The sequence below is a fragment of the Haliotis rufescens genome, unplaced genomic scaffold (genome assembly GCF_023055435.1).
Source record: "Haliotis rufescens isolate VD_foot unplaced genomic scaffold, xgHalRufe1.0.p SCAF_18, whole genome shotgun sequence".
NCBI classification, from domain to species: Eukaryota; Metazoa; Mollusca; class Gastropoda; order Lepetellida; family Haliotidae; genus Haliotis; species Haliotis rufescens.
Genome location: NW_025963868.1, coordinates 21,167,270 through 21,176,424, shown reverse-complemented (window position 1 = coordinate 21,176,424; position 9,155 = coordinate 21,167,270). Strand labels below are relative to the sequence as shown.

The following is a 9,155-nucleotide window of genomic DNA, read 5'->3' as shown; positions in this document are numbered from 1 at the left end:
TAACAGATGCTTGTGTTGAAATCTCCGTGATCGCCCTCTCTGGGATGTGGGCACTGAGTTAATTGGAAACTTAACCTAGAAAGTGGAAGTGCAGTGATTCAGCGGATCTTGGTTCAAAACAACCGTTTAATTGCAATAAAATTTCAAACAGTTCTCCTACCTGTTTTTATTTTAATTATACAAAATTTCGTTGCATTCGTTTTGTTGACATGCTGTTTATCTCCACATCTCGATCTTATGCAAACATTTACAGACTACATTCAGAATAATACATAACATACATGGTGAATAAAAAGTATACAAATTGTTATTTTAACTCATTAACTTATTTTAGCTTTAATCAATAAGCTATCTAAACCACGAACAAAACATTTATGAATCGTATGAATCGAATTGTAGCTGAGGACGAATATCATCTTATCTTGTTTACGTGACTGTTTAAAAAGTAGAGCTTAAAAAATAATAACTAAGTACACCTCCGGTAGCTCTCTTATCTCATCGCCTGCTGTTCAAACAGGGAAATGGATTGCCTTATCTCTGAAGAGGAATTGATGCAGCTGACACTAAATTAAAGGTGTCAAACTCACTATTTATGAATATAAGCACTAGTCCCAAGCACAAGGCAGATAGGTTCCTGGTCACGATTCATGGCTGGCTGGTGTCTCCTGATGTCAATGACTTCTTGTAGTTTTTTTGTCACCAGTTGTTGTGTTCCTCATCCGTTAATTCTCTTCCTTATGTGTATCACTTCTAAATGCCTTTCAAAGACTAGATTCAGCTATGTAATGTGTTGTGGAGACATTGAAACAAATCTTCAAGATGGCCAAACGGCGAGTTGACTGGTGTATGGAGTATCCCTCTGTGTAGCCTCATCTCTGTCTGGCTTCCACGTAGTACTGACAGAGTACTGACAGAGTACTGACAGAGTACTGACAGACTTCTCTTCACTGGTGTCTTCTGCAAGATGACCATGTTCAGCCTCCAACAATAGAACAACTACACCTACAGGGCCCACATGCACAAAGCGATCTTAGCGCTAAGACTATCTAAAGCCTATTTCATAGTATGTGAGTTACAATCATCTTAGCGCTAAGACTATCGTAAGCCTTTGTTAAAGTATAGAAGTTACGATCATCTTAGCGCTAACATCGCTTTGTGGGGCCTGGTCCTGACAACGCAAAGCCAGTGTGTGCTGGTGTGTCAGACTCTATTCCTGCTTAGAACATAGCCATCTAGGTGAAAGTGTGGAGTTTCTCTCTGCGACGTAATATATACGTACTTTGTGTAACCCAGACGTGCTGATATCATCCATGTTGTTGTAGCGTTGTAGCGAGTTTAATTTTAAGAGGTCGCCATCTGCCTCAGTAATTCGGCTGACCTGTCCCTCTTTGGAACTCACGTGTAGGGTACACATGTCTCTTGTGAGTTTGAGTGTTGATAAAATTTCAGTTTTCGTACTGATAAGATTTAATTTTTCGTATTGTTATGATTTGATTTTGAATTTTTAGAAATTTCTGTGGCTGTTTTGTTCTATATATGTACGTACGAGTAGCAGACGCGGATCTGTGTCCTGTCTAGCACACACACACACACACACACACACACACACACACACAAACACACCCCACACTCTGTCACGCCGTTATGTAGCTGAAATACTAGGGTGGTGGGGTAGCCCGGTGGTTAAAGCGGTCGCTCGTCATGCCGAAGACAATGTGTGAATCCCAGTACTGGTGTCCTCCGCCATGATATTGCTAGAATATTGCCCAATACGGCGTAAAACCATACTCACTCACTCACTTAAAGCGGCGTTAAAATACCTCACTCACATACTTAAGCGGTGGAAATATATCATACCGTAGTGCTTCTCTATAGATAGCTGAGACATTTTGATGGAAAATCCCGTAAAAGACGAAGTGGCCCTTGCGTTCCATCGTAGATTTAAGATGGCAAGGCATAATTCAACATTGAGAGCCTTGCTTGATCGAGACTTCAAGGATCGCTTTCTCCAAGATATCCTCATCTAATTAATTTGATTTATACCCCCAGGAAATTCAGGGAAAATAGTCTTAAGACTCGTAACTTAATTTTTTAAAAGGTTTAATGGCATTACCAAACATTTTCCCTTCACAAGGGGCATTTGGCACTTTGTAGCTGTGCAAATATTTTTGTTTCTTTCAGCGTGTGGGTTGGTGCGTTAGTGTTTGTGTGTGTTTCTGTGTGAGTGTTTCTGTGTGCGTGTTTCTGTGTGTGTGTGTGTGTGTGTGAGTGTGTGTGTGTGTGTGTGTGCGTGCGTGCGTGCGTGCGTGCGCGTGCGTGCGTGCGTGCGTGCGTGCGTGCGTGCGCGTGTGTGTGTGTGTGTGCGCGCGCGCGTGCGTGCGTGCGTGCGTGCGTGCGTGCGTGCGTGCGTGCGTGTGTGTGTGTGTGTGTGTGCGTGCGTGTGATATGCTTCAATTTATGCCACTGATTATTCACCTGGCTTGAAAATAGCTCACCTGTTAAACACGGACATTCTGGTCGACGAGAGACCCCAGCAATGACTTGCCTCCATCCATGCCTGTGCGGGGAGAGTCGGATATTGCTTGTCCCTGGAGGCGACTACATTAGATTAATGTTCAAACTTGTCCTCGGTTGATTGCGTGCTAGCGAAGTGGTGCCAATATATGTAGCATTTCCATCTCTCAACCATTATTTTACCGTCATCTCACCATTACTTGATAGATTAATATCATCGTCCTACTTTTGCTTCACCGTCATCTGACCATTACTTTATACATGTAACTTAATACCATCGTCCTACTTTTGCTTTACCGTCATCAAACCATTACTTGATAGATTAATATCATCGTCCTACTTTTGCTTTACCGTCATCTAACCATTACTTTATAACTTAATAGCATCGTCATACTTTCGCTTTACCGTCATCTCACCATTACTTTATAACTTAATATCATCGTCCTACTTTTGCTTCACCGTCATCTAACCATTACTTTATGACTTAATACCATCGTCCTACTTTTGCTTCACCATCATCTCACCATTACTTTATAACTTAATATCATCGTCCTACTTTTGCTCTACCGTCATCTCACCATTACTTTATAACTTAATACCATCGTCCTACTTTTGCTTCACCATCATCTCACCATTACTTTATAACTTAATATCATCGTCCTACTTTTGGTTCACCGTCATCTCACCATTACTTTATAACTTAATATCATCGTCCTACTTTTGCTTCACCGTCATCTCACCATTACTTTATAACTTAATATCATCGTCCTACTTTTGCTTCACCGTCATCTCACCATTACTTTATAACTAAATATCATCGTCCTACTTTTGCTTCACCGTCATCTCACCATTACTTTATAACTTAATATCATCGTCCTACTTTTCTTTATCGTCATCTTACCATTACTTTATAACTTAATATCATCGTTCTACTTTTGCTTCACCGTCATCTAACCATTACTTTATAACTTAATATCATCGTCCTACTTTTGCTTCACCGTCATCTAACCATTACTTTATAACTTAATATCATCGTCCTACTTTTGCTTCACCGTCATCTCACCATTACTTTATAACTTAATATCATCGTCCTACTTTTGCTTCACCGTCATCTAACCATTACTTTATAACTTAATATCATCGTCCTACTTTTGCTTCACCGTCATCTCACCATTACTTTATAACTTCATAACACCATCCTACCCTTACTGCACCATCATTCTGTGTTTGAACACAATCCTATAATTACTTTATAACTGTTTGTGTACATCATTTATAACATCATCCTACCATTACCCATAACATTATTCCAGTCGACCTCGTAAGTAAAAGATTCGACTTAACCAGGGCTCGTGACATCAGGAAACAGTATGCTTAATTTGGATACTTGGGACTCCCAAATGAGTTCGAGACAACCGGGACACAACTAGGTTCGACTGTATAACATCCTCCTGCCATTGCTCATTACATTGTAATAACATCCACCACATCTACCATCACTCATAACATTATTATAGCATCACCCACCCATTACTTCGTCAGCCTCCTGCTCCCATGACACCGGGTGGCTGGCAGAGAAGGAGAAGCAAGATCTTAATAATTACACTTTTGTTATCCCAAACATAATACTCTGGAAGTGATTGATGTGAGTGTTTATAGGCTTCCTGTCCTCTGAGGTACCAGGGGGCGAATTTAGCAGACTATTTGAGGGGCTCATTTTCCACTGATATCAGATCATAGGCGTCCCTTTTAGCAAATCATAGTTGGACAAAGACGGATGACGTTTGGAAGAAAAAAACAGTGGTTAATGTATCTAATTTTCTTCCGTGCCGTAATAGGAAGACTCAGAAGGCGCCCGAGACTGCTGGATTCTTGATGTCAGTTTAGTAGGGGCTTCTGCAGAATAAAGAGGCAGGCCAGGGCGTAAAACACGAACATTGAAAGGCAAAGCTAGTTTGTAAATACATAAAGTGTTCAGCTGGTCGCTTCTATCAACAGTGGGAGGGGAATAGGCAGGGATACTGCCACGCAATGGGTCCCGGTGATATTTTTATGTTTGAGGTATTTTCTGTTCAAATGTATTCTGATGTTCAACCGATAGAGGTTGTGGCGATACAGAGAAGGGTTTGACGTGCTCATTCAATATTTCACTCACTCACTCACTCACTGTGTGCCATTTTGTGGCTGTGTATATTTAACTGATGACTGAACAAATTGAAAGTTGGTTCACGTAGCATATAAGAGAGAGAGAGAGAGAGAGAGAGAGAGAGAGAGAGAGAGAGAGAGAGAGAGAGAGAGAGAGAGAGAGAGAGAGAGAGAGTAGCTTGATTTCTGCGAACAAGGCATAGAAACTAATATTATTTTTAACATGGAATTATTTACCTATGACCATTTCAAGGTTATTTATAAAAATATCCATATAATAGAATTCCGGTAACAATTGTCTTCTCACAAAAAATCAAGTGCAAATATGAATCGTTTTTAAAGATTCAAATACTTACTTCTTATGCAAATTGTTTGAATGGCTTGTGCTTCCGGTAGGATAGGGCGCGCTTACCCTTCTTGCGAACACATGGTGTCATAGGATGCCATACTGGGGATGTGATGTTGATGATGATGAACAGATGCCCATTTAAGTGATTCAGAATTTGATAATCAACAGTGTGGAAAACTGGTAATTGCAATGACCGAAATGATAATGATAATGATGGCGATGAGGATTATTGTATGATAATAATGAAGATAATTATCAAATGATTTTTACTTGTACTTATTATTGTCATTATGTTCATATACACAGTGTATGGTATCGATAATATCATGGCTGCATGCTGCTCGACATATTCAAATGTTTTGAATATTATAACAGTAAACTAAACACTGACCAAACGATGCAAGGACTGTATAGGTTCAAAAATAGGGTCAGGTTTTATTAACACTTACACCTCATGCATTAAACTGTCATCCCGTTTCCTTTTCAGTAATGCATTTACTGGGCCGTTCACTTCACTGTGGGCCAGGAACCTGTATACTTAAAACGTAATGAAACACACGCGACCATCGCCAGTCAAATACTGGCAATGCTACAATATGTATTTTCATCAAATAACTGAATCCTTCAACAAACCCCTTTGTCCTGTCTTGCTAAACATTTAAGGATTGTTGAGCCTAGGCTGGATTCAATATTTATAGAATTGGCTAAAATAAATGTTTCAGTTAACACAATTTATCTATGTTTATTTATCAACATTTATTATATTTCAGCGTTAAAAGTGAGGCCGGTGTGTGTGCAGGTGGAATTTACATTGCTTTGATGGAGCATGGTAAGTCTAAAATATACACTGTTTGTCCTCAACAAATATACCACGAAAAGTTGAACCGGGTGTTCTTTAAATTCGTTTGAGTAGTATACATACGTTAACAACATTTTCTTGTACAAGACCATCCTGTTCCCCCAGAGGTTACGGCTGCAATGTCGTCGACGCGCCGCACGTCGATTTGCAGGGTTCTTCCCGTATGCGTGTCAGAACACAAGGATCGAGTTCGAATCCCGGTTCGCCATGACTGCGTTTCAAGGTGTGTTAGTATCCTGCTCGCGCCTCACCCTGGGCCGTCCTCCGACACCACGCTGTCACGCAGTTATGTAGCTGACGTGCGAACTCAATCATGGTCGTAAAAGACAAGGTAGTTAGGTATGATTGACTGGCCCAGGAGTGAGTGAGTATGGTTTAACGCCGCTCTTACTTAGCAGTATTCCCGCAATATCACGGCGGGGGACATCAGACATGGGCGTTACACATTGTACCATTGTAGGGAAGCGAACCCGGGCCTTCGGCGTGACGAGCGAACGCTTTAACCACTGGGCTACCCCACCGCCCTTCGCCACTTACATTAAAAAGTCAGTTGTATCGAGACGTGGCAACTTAATGTTGGTGAAATTACAAAGAACGCTGATATTTTACACTTTATTTAAACCCACGAACTCCGTATGACGTTGACAGACCAAGGATTACAATCGAAGGATCTGAGATGTAAACCCATGCCTATCGGACCCTGTCACAAGGGCCGCCACTCTGCACAAAGAATTAGGGCGCCTCAAACATCATGGCCACCTGACTCCTTACAATTGCACTGGCGACACTGAGTGCAAATCTACACAAGAACATGTTCCTGGAACTTATTACGGTTCACCATAACGGAACTCAATCTTGATCAAAGCCCGTTCATATTAAAGGCCTTTTGGTGTTGGTCAGCGTGCATAGAGACAAAGCACTTGCATTGGCATTCGCATGAAACAGGGACCTGTGGCTCAGATTTCTCGCTTGTTTGGCTGTACTGAAGACCTCAAGACCTGGTTTGGGTTTATTGTTAATCCGTATGATAGAGACCGTCACAGATTCCTAATTAAACCAACAGTAGACAGCTAGATCCGGAGTGGCTCGTTGTTGAAGATGTTGTCCTGGTAGTGATGGGGTATTGCGATTTGGACGGGAGATTCAGGTGCTGCCAGACTTGAGATGGTCGCTATCAGACGGAAATGGCCAATACTGCCAAATCGTCATGTTCCAAGTGGCTGTAGACCTTTGGGGTGATTGGGTTCGGGACGTGACAATTGTCAGCACAACTGACCAGTGGCATACACGTTTACACATGACAAGCGAACATATATCGTGAACACATGGTACTTGTTGTTACCCTACCTGACCCTCGGCTACACAAGGACTGGTCGGCTCGGTCACTTTAAAGATGGTACTTGTTGTTACCCTGCCTGGCAGTATGCATTAAGGGGCTAAAACAAGGACCTGTCTGCTCGGAAGTCAGTAAACTGTATCTGAGTGGGGTATTCTTGTTAAACTGCGGCATGGTATTTCAGTGGGCTATAACAAATCGGCAATAGTCCGGACAAACACAAGTGTGAAACTAGAAACAAATAGAACTCCATAAAATAAAGGCTGAATCCTTTGATACTGCAACGTTTAAATATCCCTGAAGAGCAGCTAGAAACACGATGATAATTAACTGATATTCGAAAAGAATACAGACGTTGAAGACAATAAGTCCTTCCTGTCTTCATTGCATTTCCTATGCTACAAAAATAGAATTATTGTAAGGACAATATTTGCCTCCACCGTCTGTTGGAGGACTGCGGTCGACATGGCCAAATTGCCCCAAACACTATAACCTTGTTTGTGCCTATGCCAAACCAACAACTTGTTTCATTGTTTCGTCCAATGACGTTGCCCAGTATATCACCCGAGAATCGAATCTGCTGGTGATTATCCGAGAACGGAGGTGACAGTTGCCTTAATTGACTTTATTTTATACGGTTAGACATGATTATTGTCTGTTTAGTAGTCCAAGCTGCGCCTCCGAGTTGATGGAAAGAGAGCGCCTCAAGATGGAACAACCAGTCCAGAATTACTGATAGGATACAAGCTACACGCAGCGCTCGCCTTAACCATATCAGCCTATTTTATGGGGCAGGTATCGCGGTGAAATGGAGCCTCTGCATAGAGAATGATGTCTCAAATGAGCACAAAATATAAAATGATTTTGATAACTTTACCCCGGAAAAACGATTACGATAACGCGCATGTGCTATTCCCATTGACCCTCCGCTCTACACGAGCTTACGAATGTCAAATCGCGGTGCTAACGGAAGATAAAATGGCGATTAGTATTTAGGTGGCGATTGGTTGAGAATATTCTCGTGCGGCTGTGACCATAAACTACTCACTCACTCTTTCAAGGGAATGTTTTTTGTAGGGGTTGCTGCCGATTATTCCAACTTCAATAGGCATTTTTTATGACGTTTTTTTATAGATTATGCAAAATAATCAATATATCTTAATCGAATTCATCATCATTACGAAGCTCGGGAGTTCAGATCCCCAAATTTTAACATTCAAGTAACGATTACGGCGCTTTCACGGAGACTGTTGGTAGTTTTAGTGATAGGCAGTGCAGGAGATATAGGTGAATATTCGATGACGAGGGACCTCGGTGTAGGTGGCTTACAAGATGGAAGGGGTTAGGGTGGCTTAAATGATGTAAGCGTTCAAGGGAGCTTAAAACTCTAAGATGTAAGCGTTCAAGGGAGCTTAAAACTCTAAGATGTAAGCGTTCAAGGTGGCTTAAACCCTTAGGATGTAAGCGTTCAAGGGAACTTAAAACTCTAAGATGTAAGCGTTCACAGGAGCTTAAAACTCTAAGATGTAAGCGTTCAAGGTGGCTTAAACCCTTAGGATGTAAGCTTTCAAGGGAACTTAAAACTCTAAGATGTAAGCTTTCAAGGGAACTTAAAACTCTAAGATGTAAGCGTTCAAGGGAACTTAAAACTCTAAGATGTAAGCGTTCAAGGTGGCTTAAACCCTTAGGATGTAAGCGTTCAAGGGAACTTAAAACTCTAAGATGTAAGCGTTCACGGGAGCTTAAAACTCTAAGATGTAAGCGTTCACGGGAGCTTAAAACTCTAAGATGTAAGCGTTCACGGGAGCTTAAAACTCTAAGATGTAAGCGTTCAAGGGAGCTTAAACCCTTAGGATGTAAGCGTTCAAGGGAACTGAAAACTCTAAGATGTAAGCGTTCACGGGAGCTTAAAACTCTAAGATGTAAGCGTTCAAGGGAGCTTAAACCCTTAG

At 41.4% G+C, this 9,155-nt stretch overlaps 1 protein-coding gene across 1 annotated transcript in view; it reads left to right on the top strand.

The window, feature by feature from the left end:
• The window catches only part of LOC124148004 (D(2) dopamine receptor-like), a 375,182-nt gene that overhangs the window by 213,935 nt on the left and 152,092 nt on the right, over positions 1 to 9,155 (top strand). Inside the window, exon 3 of the mRNA XM_046518924.2 lies at positions 5,779 to 5,837. The gene's annotated coding sequence lies outside the window, so the exon portion shown is untranslated. The remainder of the gene's footprint in view (positions 1 to 5,778; positions 5,838 to 9,155) is intronic.